The sequence below is a fragment of the Danio rerio genome, chromosome 6 (genome assembly GCF_052040795.2).
Source record: "Danio rerio strain M-AB ecotype USA chromosome 6, GRCz13ab, whole genome shotgun sequence".
NCBI lineage: Eukaryota > Metazoa > Chordata > Actinopteri > Cypriniformes > Danionidae > Danio > Danio rerio.
In genome coordinates this window covers 52843252-52855979 of record NC_141026.1, presented here as the reverse complement: position 1 = coordinate 52855979, position 12728 = coordinate 52843252, and the positions used below count along the sequence as shown (strand labels likewise).

The window sequence follows — 12728 nt, the reverse complement described above, 5'->3', positions numbered from 1 at the left end:
TGGTTTCAAAGAATCTTCCACATAAAGAAACACTTGCCATTTCTTTTCTTCTTACTCAATCAACTTGGGACAAGCTGTTTCTAATTAGTGAGATGTGCGGAGGATACATCTCTTCCCTCTCCAACCTTTACCGAGATCTCAACTGTCCACAAAACACGTCTGCATAGCAATTTTCTAATTATGGGTGACAAGCTGCTAAAAAGCCAAACAAAATCACTCTTAAAATGTTTCCTGCTTTCATCTCTCATGCCACACAGCAGTATGCGTGTTATTGTCATCATTTCCCATAATGAGACACAATTAATCATCAAAGCTGTGGAAAGATGAATGAACTTGTTTAATCTTCTAGGAATACACACTCGTGGCCCATATAATGACTTACTATGAACCTCAGATAAAGTTGGGAAAGAAATGATGGAAGGCTGATATGAGGTCTGCCTTTTTAATCAACAGATAAAGCAGAGATGTGAAGAACAATCTTGAGATTTAGGAATTAATTTAAGTATCAGTCAAAACTGAGAAATCGATTGCATCCATGAAGCCCTATCACCAACACTGCTGACATGCTAAACAGTTGTACTTTATCCACATTGCGATGGTGAAAAGAACACTTAAAAATAAAACAATCACCATTCCAGAAGTGCTACACAAACAGCCTTTCAATCAATAATTTCAGACAAAACAAATGTTCTGTGGCTTCTCCAACATTAAAGGGCGCATATTTACAAGTTGCAAGATACGACTTTGGTGCCTCCAGAATGTGTCAGTAAAGTTTCAGCTCAAAATACACATCAGATTATTATTATATAATGTCGAATCAGCCCAATTTGGTGTCTGGTGCCAATGTAGCTGTATTTGTAGCCTGTTGCTTTAAATTCAACTGAGCAACTGAGCCGTCAATGATAGAAAAACCCACACGACTGAGGCTGAAATAAGGTCACTAGTCAAAAATACCAAGTAAGTTTGTTTGATGTATTTGTGGTGGAGTTTATTCAAGCCTTTCTGATATGATGAGTCACACACAAATGCCATTTGCAGTTCACACACACAAAAACACATATATATGCACGTTTACTGACACTGTGTGGTTGAAGTGGTTATAGCGGTTAAGAATTATACAGCGATTTTACTCCCTTTATTACAAACATGCAAGGTTTTAAAAACGTTTTAAACTTATAAAACTAATTATTAAGGAGCAGTTGATCAATGAGAGTTGTAAAATATGTTTTAATCCCAGTTTCTTTGCAAAAAATGTTCTGTGAATATGTGTATACGTGTTATTATGAAGACATGGCAACTGTCAATTAATTTGGTGGACAGGGAAAACTGCACCCCAATCTCATGTTGCGTTGGGCCTATAAAAGGGAAGGGATTAGGATCCTATTTTAAATAAAAATTAGACTTATTTTGTTTTTATTACTCCAATATGACAGTGAACACACTATACACACAGCTCTGTACAAACAGCTTAAAAAAGTTGATTTTCATTATAGGTGCCTATTAAAAGCTAAATTACCAGCTTGAAATTATTCTATTCTGGTAAACTATAGTAGTGAACATCCTGAAACTATTCAACAACACCCATTTTTGTCTCAGGGATACATGATATTTGAAGGAAAAAATCTGACATTGTGATATTTTATTTTTCTGCTATAAAAATTTTGCAATTATAAATATTTTCACCAGTTTTTTGCATTTGGTTTGAAGACCTCTATTTGACATTTCTTTTTTGGAGTCTAAAAAGTATTCACTTACAGAAATTAAATAATTAAACTGCAAAAAATTGCATTTCTAAGTTAAGAGTTTTTGTCTCATTTCTAGACCAAGTATCTAAAAAATTAAATCGCGTTAAAATATTTGTTTCAACTTTTAGAAGCAAAAAGTCAAAATTAGGTCAGTTTTTCCTTAACACAAGCTAAATATTCTATCAAAGAGGGAAATAAAAATAAATCTTGTTAACGGATTGAAATTTTGATATTTGGACTACAAACAGGACAAAAATTCTAGCAAAGAATTTTGTGCAATTTTTGCAATTTCTTGTGCCCATATGTTTTTAAACTTTCTTAATATGCTCACAGTCACAGGACGTAAAAACATTTGAAAATAATAAACTTTCACTCTATTATGGTTAAACTCAATAGTGACTCTACAAATCACATGCATTCTGTGTCTCCTGGTCAGCTATAATTAAGATCCATTGTAGATTCAGTGATGTGACTATTGTCCATGTACATTGCGATAACGATGCTAATATTGTGCAGCCCCAGCCAGATCTCACGAGGAAACGTAACTTTTTTATGTTTTGTCTGTTTAGTGGCTTATTCGTACAAAAAATGTACGATTTTAAAAAGGAGGCATGGCAGCAAACCCCACCCCTAAACACAACCGCTATTGGAGTATAAGCAAACCCTACTAAATTGTACAAATGAGATTGTACGAATTAATACAAATTAGCCACTAAATCAAAAAATGATGAATTGGCGTAAGATTTTGTTGGCAGCCATACATGTTTTTAACCAGAAGCCACAGTTCAGAACACATGACGTTTGTGGAGTTACTGCAGAGTTTGCATGTGATTTTAGGGCCTGTGACTGTTTTCAAGACAGAATTTCCAGTGAGATTAAAACATTCAGACAAGAAAGGATACAGTTTGTAATTTGAATAAAGATTAATTGTTTAAATTATTTAAACGATGAAAACTGCAAAGTTATTTTACATTTAAATGTTCAATTGCTGCACCTGAATACTCTTAAAACTCATACCATCCTAATCAAATTAAAATTATTTAAATGTTCAATCTAAATGTTCAAATCATCCAGTGTGATTGATTTCATATCTCAATATAAATTGCAGAAAAACTAAATATTACAGATATATAAATATATTACAGATATATATAAATATTTATCTATAGATAAATATTTGACATAAGTCATTTTTTTTCAGCCGATTTTTTGGTGCTGCCCCTAAACTACAAACAGATTCTGAACAACATTAAAGTAAATAAATTATGAATTTTCATATGAATTATGAATGTTTTGATAAATAACTTTGACTGGCTACCAACTTTCAGACATGTTGATAATTGAAAGTGTATTTACTTGACTTTGCAGAAAATAAAAAGGTCAAAACACTGTTGTAAGGTTACATGTGCATATGCAAATTAACTTTAGCTATAAAGAACAGCTTTAGCCATCATATCTTTAAAGATTAGCATCAAGGTTCAATTGCAAACACAGTTGTATCTCAATTTTCTTCTCAGTACTTCTCTATCCACTGAATCTAAACATATCTTTCAATTCAGTGTGAGGGCATATTAATGAATAGTTCCACTCAAATTTAGAATAATTGAAATGTCTGTGTGGACATATTTGACTGCTCTGGGATATTAAGACAGATTGGAGTCCTGATGTAGAGGGTAAGGTCAGCACATGGCATGATATCTACAACAGCATACTGATGATGACTCATGATTGTTCAAACACTAAAGCAGATTGATTTTTCTTATATAGATATTAAAGCTCTCTACACTCTATATTTATACTTATATAGTTTATACTATATAAGTCTACATTTAGTTGTGCATTTTCTTTCAGGGATGCACAATTGAAAGTTTTAACATTAGTTTCTCTAAATAATAGTGTATTTATTTTCATTATTATTTCTTTTTCTTTTTTTTTTCATGTTTAGACTGTGAAAAATTATTTAGTTAATAGCATCAGCAAAGCGGTCAGCACAGTAATTGAGTTTAAAAGGTTAAAAATTCATCAAATAACAAACAAAGAATTTTTAACTGGCTGTCTGTTCCCTTTGGCAGTCACTTTCTGCTTTTAATCTCTCTGCGTCTTTACCTCTGAGGACTGCAGTTTTTTTGTTAAACACTAGAGAGATAAATTCAAAATGATAAAGCCAAATAATTAAGTCGTATCATGTTAAATCAGTCATCGCTGAAAGCAGCTTTCATGTCACCATTCAGTTTCAATGATGGAAGGATGTTGACGGAAAGAAGCTGATGTAAAATCCGAAGCTGAAATGAAATCAGACTGATATTAAAGCTGTTTGGCTGTAAACAGTTCCCAAGCTTCAAAAGTCATTGCGCTAACCTCTCATGCACATAATACATATATTTAATAATTAAATCATTAGCCCCGAGACTGGGTTTTGTTGTGGAAAACACAGAATTAGATTAACCGCAGTTAGGAGTGCGTCTTAATGCCCCTTGAAGACTTGCCAAATATTATTAATGTGATAATAAGCGTAGCGAGAACAATACAATTATTAGAGATAACATCAGCGGCAGACTGCGATTCTAAAGTGTGAAGGACTAGCAGACTCAGTCATGTGATACGCCTTTAAGTGCCTCTCCGGATTACATTAACCTCCATTAGAATAACTCTGCAGCTATGAATATGTAAGACACGGATATGAATATGCATATGGATATGCTAATTGAGCTGAACTTCAGATCAAAATTATGGATTAGGTTTTCTTTGTGGATTCAGCTGTAGTGTTTTTGACACAAAAGAAATCATAAGTTCTTTGTATCAATGACACATTTGCATTTGTGAGTTACCTAAAGGGATAATTCACCGCAAATATTTAAACATGCTGTTAATTCACTCTCCCTCAGGCCACCCAAAATAAAGGTTTTCTTTAGCAGAATGTTAAATGGGAAGAAACTATGGTTCTTGGTGATTCATAGATTGCAAGTAAATGACTACCAGTGCTTTTAGAGGCAAAATACATATACAGGAAAAGCTTCATTAATTCCCTTATACTCCAGATGGTGCAGTTAATTCGGTAACACTAACTACTAAGTAGTAATAACTACACACTATGAACCATTTATTAAGGATTAGCAAATAGTAAATTCGTTATCTTTTAAGCATTAACTCTACATTAATAAACATTAAAGCAGTTTATAACTGCAGCTGCAAATGCTGTACTCTTGGCTTATAATCCCATTTATAATGTGCTTAATAATTGTTCTTTCAGACTTTGTTAATGATCTATTGTTCATTACAAAACTAAGTATTGCATTATTTACAAACCAGTTATTTAAGCATATTTAGTTGTTTTTTAAGATAATTCAGAATGAGTTAATAAATGATTTAAAAACTATTCAAATTAACATTTATTCAGGCATATACTAATAGTTAATTTGTATGTTAATGAATGCTTTATTAACTCAACTTCATCCAGTTTTGAGACCTAATCTAAAGTGAGGACTATTCAATTAAAGGCTCAATTCAATTCAAAAATGGAAAAATTACATAAACAACTTTATTCAATCCTATTCGTTTGAAGATACACAAATGAAACTGTACCTTAAATGAAAAAATTATCTTTGCAACCTTATCTTAAATAAAATTAATGTACAGTTTAAACATTGCTTCTAATTATATTGTTAAATTATTATATTGATGTTGTTTTATCCAGTTTTATGTTGTATTTTGACACCTGTTATTTGGCAATATTTGAACGTTACAGTAGTTTTATTTTTTTAGATAAGATTGCAAATATTATTGTTCATTTGATACTTTAAGCCTGCAATTGTCCTTTATAAGGGATTTATAAAGCATTAATAGTCTTCACTTTAGATTAGGTCACAAAACTGCATGAAGTTGAGTTAATAAAGCATCCATTAACATTTTACTGTATAGTAACCATTAATATATGCCTGAATAATACGATATACAAGCGTTGATTTCAATAGTTTATTAATCATTTACTAACTCATTCTGAAAAATCTTAACCACCAACTACTCTTCAATAAATCATTAACAAAGTATGAAAATACAGTTATTAGGCACATTATAAATGTGGTTGTAAGTTATGACTACAGCATTTGTCGCTGCAATTATAAACTGCTTACTAACGTTTATTAATGTAGAGTTAATGCTTAACAAATAATGAAATCACTAGATACTAATGCGTAGTAAATTATTCATAGTGTGTAGTTATTATAAAGTGTTACCGTTAATTCTTATGAAGTGATAAATTAATTGTAGAAGAAACTTAACATTGTTAAGAACATGATTACCTTTATTTCATCCAAAGTGTTTTCATGGCAGCACGTGTTCTGTTGAATAGTTCATCATGTTTAGAAGATGAACGAAGGTCTCAGGAAATTGGAACGACATGAGGGCGAGTAATTAATAACTGAATTTTACTTTTTTGGGAGAATTTACCCTTTAATGTACTTCTGAATTCTAGTACATCTTGAATGGCCTGAAGGTGAGTAAATCAACAACAAAATTTTTATTTATGAATAAGCTAACTTTTTAAAAATATCTGTTTATTTAACGCTGGAACTACTAGAAATATACACTCAACGGCCACGTTATCTGGTGACTGTGGAGGCCATTGGAGTACATTATCATGTTCAAAAACAGTCTAGAGCAGGGGTGTCCAAACTCGGTCCTGGAGGGCCGGTGTCCTGCAGATTTTAGCTCCAACTTGCCTCAACACGCCTGCAAGGGTGTTTCTAGAAACCTAGTAAAGCTGCGGGCACACTTGACTTTTCTCCTCATAGACTTCCATTCATACGCGCGCGAATGCGTCAGACCAGAAATACAGGGTCATGCGTCCAATTTTGCAGGTTGCTGCGGTGCAAAGTTTAAGCTTGGTGAACTCTGACCTGCGAAATCGCATCACTTGACTGCGTGAGACCAATCGAGGATCAAAACATGACCTCTCTGGACAGAAATTTAAAACATGGAGCAATCGCTCGCTTTTTTAAAAGTCTAATAAGCTTGTTTAATCCCGCCCCTTTTCGCAGCGCTACACGACAAAATAACGCACGCACAAACTCTAATGTGAACGCAGCTTAAGAGCTTAATTAGCTAGCTCAGGTGTGTCTGATTGGAGTTGAAACTAAACTTTCAACTTTTCCACTACAGGACCAAGTTTGGACATACCTTGTCTGATGTGATTTGCACTGTATGACATGGCGTATTACCCTGCAGGACGTAGCCATCAGAAGATGGGTACACTGTGGTCATAAAGGGATGAATATAGTCAGTAACAATAGTCAGGTAAGCTGTGTGGTTGACTCAATTGGTACTAATAGGCCTAAAGTGTGCCAAAAAATACCCCCCACGCCATTACACCACCACCACCAGCCTGAACCGTTGATACAAGGCAGGATGGATATATGCTTTCATCATGTTGACGCTAAATTCTGACCCTACCATCTGAATGACTCAGCAGAAATCGAGACTCATCAGACCAGGCAACGTTTTTTCCAATCCTTTATTGTCTAGTTTTGGTGAGCCTGTGCCAACTGTAGACTCAGTTTTCTGTTCTGTTCTTAACTGACAGGAATGACAACCGGAGTGGTCTCTTTGCAGCTGTAGCCCATACGCCAAGTGGTTATTTGAGTTAATGTTGCCTTTCTATCAGCTGGAACCAGTCCGGCCATTCTCCTCTGATCTCTGGCATCAACGAGGCCTTTACACCCACAAAACTGCCACTCACTAGATATCCTTTTTTTCTGACCATTCTCTGTAAACCCTAGAGGAGGTTGTGCATGAAAATCCCAGTAGATCAGCAGTTTCTGAAATACTCAGACCAGCCTGTCTGGCACCAACAACCATGCCATGTTCAAAGTCACTTTAATCACATTTCTTCCCCATTCTGATGCTCATTTTGAACTGCAGCAGATCGGTTTGACCATGTCTACAAGGATAAATGCATTGAGTTGCTGCAATGTGATTGGCTTATTATTTTGCGTTAACAAGCAGATGGACAGGTGTACCTGATAAAGTGGCCGATGAGTGTATAACTGCTGGAAGGGTCAAAGCAGTTATTCTGGTCTTTCTCATAAAAGACATCATATTTACATTCAAAACATTCTATCATCATATCTCCTATAATATATTTATGAACGAGATATCCTTTTAAAAATATGTGTTTATTTATATGATTCAGGTAACTTGATATCAACATATTACCTTGAACTCAAAACACTTTTGATCAAACTGTGACAGAAGTTGACCCGAAAGAGAAAACCGTTTACACTAATGTCTGTTATATTAGCCCCTCTAGCAGCACTGGAAATGCAGTGAGTACATGGGTTACATTCGGAATTGCAGTCTGACACAGTCCAGGACGCGACAGCGCATGAAATCAAGCTTGCATGGCTAGAAATGATTACATTCCCATACTTACAAGGAGTATGTTTTGGGCCCTGGGCCAAAGCGTTCTCTTTAACCACCTTCAGTCTACACTCTCCTTCACTCGAGCGAACGTCAGTATTTCGTTCTCCTCCACAGGGGCTTGTGCATAAAGTTTAATGGGGGATAAAAAGAGAGAGCGATAAAGAGGATTTATCCAGCCGGGCACTTATAAATAAGGCCTCTAATGATGTTCCTGTCATTATTTATGTGTGACAGGTTTCAGACAGGCACCTCGAGGGACAGCCGAGACCTTGTCTTGTCGCGGGCTCGCAGTGCCCACAGAGGGGGACTGATTGATCAGGTTCCAGAGCGCGGTCTGTCTGAGATTGAGACGTGATAGTTGGGGCAGCTGATTGATGTGTGAGTGTGTGGATATGTGAGGACAGAATACATCAAGATGAGAGGATGCTGAACAGACAAGCAAAGGCTGCTGGGTAGAGTCTGGCGATATCAGAGACAGATTTACAATAAAAACTAGCTTACAGTACTGTTTTTTTAGCATCTCCTATTCTACGACATGTGAAATATGACTCCAAATTACAGGAGGTATCAGGGCCAGAGTGGGTCTCCTTTTCAGCCCTGCAGTTTCAAGCCTCAGACTGGCCCACCTCAGTTCACGACTGACTATATTAAAACAAGGTCATTTCCAAATCAGTTTCTAATTACACTATCATGTCTTTTTTTGAGAAAACAGCTGCTTTAGAACTTCAAATGTTCAACAACCCTAACAGTATTATATGTCTTAACAATAAATATGAAAAAAATAAATTACTTAGACGAGGATCGAACCTGGGTCAGCGATGTCGTAACCTAACGTGCTAACCACTGGACTCATTTGACTTATATCATTATATCTTGCTCACAAAGCTGCATAAAAATAGATAAAAAAGAGCAGAGCTGCGGTAAAATAATAAATAAAAAGGCTGTGGTCAAGTAAATAAATTAATTAATTAAAAAAGTGTGACTGCTGAGAGCAACAGATTCTGGAGCTAGGGACACCGGCCCTCGTGGCCAAAAAACAGACCGGCCCACCGGGAACTCTCCCGGTCCTCTCGATTAACCAATCCGGGCCTGGGAGGTATTGACTCAAACATGAACATTCTTCTGGTACTCACTCTTAGGTCATGTCATCCAAAATGCTGTAACTTCTTTTCAATTCAGCAGGAAACATCAAACGTCAAACTAAGAGAGAAAATAAGTGAATTAATTATACAAACACACACACACACACCCACAAATACAGTATATATAAATATCTATATACTGTAAGAAATGCGGGGTTCCACACAATTCCTTTATGTTGTCCCAACACAAATTGGTTAAGTTAACTTATTTAGTTTACAAATTTAGGTGGGTTAAACATAAAACAATTAAGTAATGACTCAGAATGTTGTTTCTAATAAGATATAACAAGTGGTGGAAAGTACTGAAAAATCATACTAAGTAAAAGTACCATTACTTGCCTAAAAGTGTAGTGCAAGTACAGTAAAAGTGTCTGTTGTAAATATTACTCAAATATGAGTGAAAAGTAGCCCTTTCAAAAGTACTCAAGAGTAGTGAGTATTGCGGTGTAAAAAGCTGATGCGTTTACATATCATTTGTGAATATGTGTGTAAACGTTACATTCTGTAGTGCATTTAGTCATTGCCTAGCAGGCCAATAACATCATAAGATATTAATATTAGGTTAGATTTAGGTTGTGATGTCAGGTGACCAAAATGCAATGACTAGCCAGTGTCTAAGGACAACGTTATTTTAATGTCTAATAACATTGTCAAATGAAGTTGATATTTGGTTCATTTTAGGTTGTGTTAGAAACTGACCAAAATCCCACATTGAGCCAACATCTTAAACCAAAGTCATATTGACATCATTTATTCGTCAGTTATGGCAACCAAAATCCAACATCTTATAGACGTCACAGTGGTAACGTCTACACAACATCAAGCTATAATCATTAGACGTTGATATTTGGTCAATTTTAAGTTGGCCGTTGGACATTGATGTCAGCCTGACGTTGGGTTCTGATGTCAGCCCAATTTTTATTTCCAAACAAAATGTAACGTCCCCACAACGTTGGGGTACAACATCAGCCTGACATCACGTTGACGTCTTGTGCCTGCTTGGTCAGATGCATCGAAACTCAGTCCTGGAGGGCCGGTGTCCTGCAAAGTTTAGTTTCAATCAGAATCAGACACACCTGGGCTAGCCAATCAAGCTTTTACTAGGCTTTCTAGAAACATCCTTGCAGGTGTGTTGAGGCAAGTTGGAGCTAAAATCTGCAGGACGCCGGCCCTGCAGGACAGAGTTTGGACACCCCTGTGTTGGGTGTTTAAGATCATTTCGGTCATCATACAGTAAACATCCGTCATCCTCTAATCAATGACTACGTTTACATGGACACCAATAATTAGATTTTAATTCGATTAAGACAAAACTGAGTAAGAGTCGACCATGTAAACAGCGATTTTTGATTAATTTAATCCGATTAAGGTCATAATCGAACTAAAAAGAAATCGTATTAAGATGTGTGGAGTATGCCAATTTTAGTTGCATTATTAAATGCAGTACAAACATGTAAACATCTTAATCAAACTATTACCGTCATGTAGGACTTTTTGCTGCATTTTGCGACAGGATAGTTCACACACACACACACACACACACACACACACACACACACAAGACTGTTTGACACTCTTTGCACCTACCCTGTCAGTGCAGACCACAGACACCTGCATCGTGAAATGCGAAGGTTTTTTTTCTTCCAATCAGCATGTGCATGCAGTATGAACTTCCATTAAAACAACACTTCCAGCAGTTCATAGTTGCATCCAATATCTCGTTTGTCACGGAGGGCATGCATTAAGTGTTCGAGAATGAAAGTGTCAAACTGCAGTTAAAGTCGACAAAATAACGCGATCATGAAAGTAACACTCAAAAAGCAACTCATGTAAACACCTTAGTCTTAATATTATCTTAGATTAAAGCAAATTTGATTACTGATGTCCATGTAAACGTAGTCAGTGACATGCATCTAAACATTCTCTGGGTCAATGGGTGAAAAGAATTTGGACATCTTCTTGGACACTTTTAACACTTCCAAGTTCCAAACAGTTTTCTGCATTTATAAAACACCCATGTCTTGAGGTTGTTCATTATGATGCGATTTACCTTCAATGTGCAATTTAATTGGACAGGAATTACAGGACTGATTTTTCTAACCCCCATAGAAAGGAAAAAGAGGTTGAAGGAAAGTAGTGGAGTAAAAGTACTGATACAGCACTAAAATGTACCCAAGGAAAAGTAATAACACACATTTTTACAACTTCCTAGTAAATTACAATTACTGAGAAAGACTAACCAACTACAGTAATTTGAGTATTTGTATTTGTTACTTTACACCACTGGATATAACAATCAAAGGGTTTCAAACTGGACTTCATAAGAAACTAAATATTTAAGTTGTACACAAATGTACAATATTTACTTTGTTAGTTACAGTACAAATTGGGTAAATATTTATCCAATAACCTATATAGATGCAGTGTCGACAAAAAACGCTGCTAGAAAATCCAGCTTAAACCAGCCTGGGCTGGTTGGCTGGTTTTAGCTGGTCGACCAGGTTGGTTTTAGAGGGGGTTTGGCCATTTCCAGGCTGGTTTCCAGCCATTTCCAGCCTGGTCTTAGCTGGTCAGGCTGGAAAATGACCAGCTAAACCAGCTGGACCAGCCTGGTTTAAGCTGGACATAGCTGGTTTTGGCTGGGCTCCCAGCCTGGCTAGGCTGGTCAAGCTGGTTTTAGCTGGTCATTTCCCAGCCTGACCAGCTAAGACCAGGCTGGAAATGGCTGGAAACCAGCCTGGAAATGGCCAAAACCCCTCTAAAACCAGCCTGGTCGACCAGCTAAAATCAGCCAACCAGCCTAGGCTGGTTTAAGCTGTTTTTTTCAGTACTGCCAAATAACAGCTTCTGAAAATTAACAAATGTGAAAATAAAAATGGCTATGATATAAATAAAGTATTAAACCTTAAACTACCAAGAGTGAAACCATAACTGAGCCACGAGGAACGAGTGCCAATCCTCAGACTTCACCTCAAAGTAAATGTGACGTTTTGTTTTTGGAAGTCAGTCAGTCAGTCTGTCTCTGTCTGTCATTGTCAGAAAAGTTTCTGTCATTTATTTCCACTTGTACAACAAGCAATTAAACGTCAACTATCTTAAACACGTCGTCTTAAATAAATCACGAGCGATATAATATCCATTTACCTCATATGCTGTTGATGAACTCCATTCTCCACAAGCGCAGTTTAGGGGGGGAAAAGTAGCGTCCTCTGAAGTCGCGACACTTCCGGTTTCCTGACAAATGGGCTCTACCTTGAAATTTGGTCTCGATCAAATATCAGGTAAACTAATATAAAAATATAGTGTGTATGGTTAATACAAAATGCAAAGTAGCATAACTGTATATTTAAAACACATATGCCAATATTACCTGACTACTAATAATAGCAAAAATCATATTTGTTTACTCAATCTCTACTACTAA

General features: G+C 36.1%; 1 protein-coding gene and 1 long non-coding RNA gene across 15 annotated transcripts in view; one reads left to right on the top strand and one right to left on the bottom strand.

Annotated features, from left to right (window-relative positions):
• Nucleotides 1-12711, bottom strand: part of LOC147836507 (uncharacterized) — a 193972-nt gene extending 181261 nt beyond the window's left edge. For 13 of the 14 annotated variants that reach the window (XR_015494190.1, XR_015494191.1, XR_015494188.1 and 10 more), the window contains exons 1-2: nucleotides 12449-12576; nucleotides 9296-9362 (exon numbers count right to left, since the gene is read on the bottom strand). The gene's annotated coding sequence lies outside the window, so the exon portion shown is untranslated. Of the gene's footprint in view, nucleotides 1-9295; nucleotides 9363-12448 lie in introns of all 14 variants that reach the window. The other variant, XR_015494189.1, reaches the window with a different exon arrangement.
• LOC147843674 (uncharacterized) lies at nucleotides 3682-9111 on the top strand. Its single transcript, XR_015494285.1, has 3 exons — nucleotides 3682-4817; nucleotides 6322-6999; nucleotides 7073-9111. It is a non-coding gene; the product is annotated as an uncharacterized LOC147843674 (long non-coding RNA).
• Nucleotides 12712-12728: the final 17 nt, after the last annotated feature.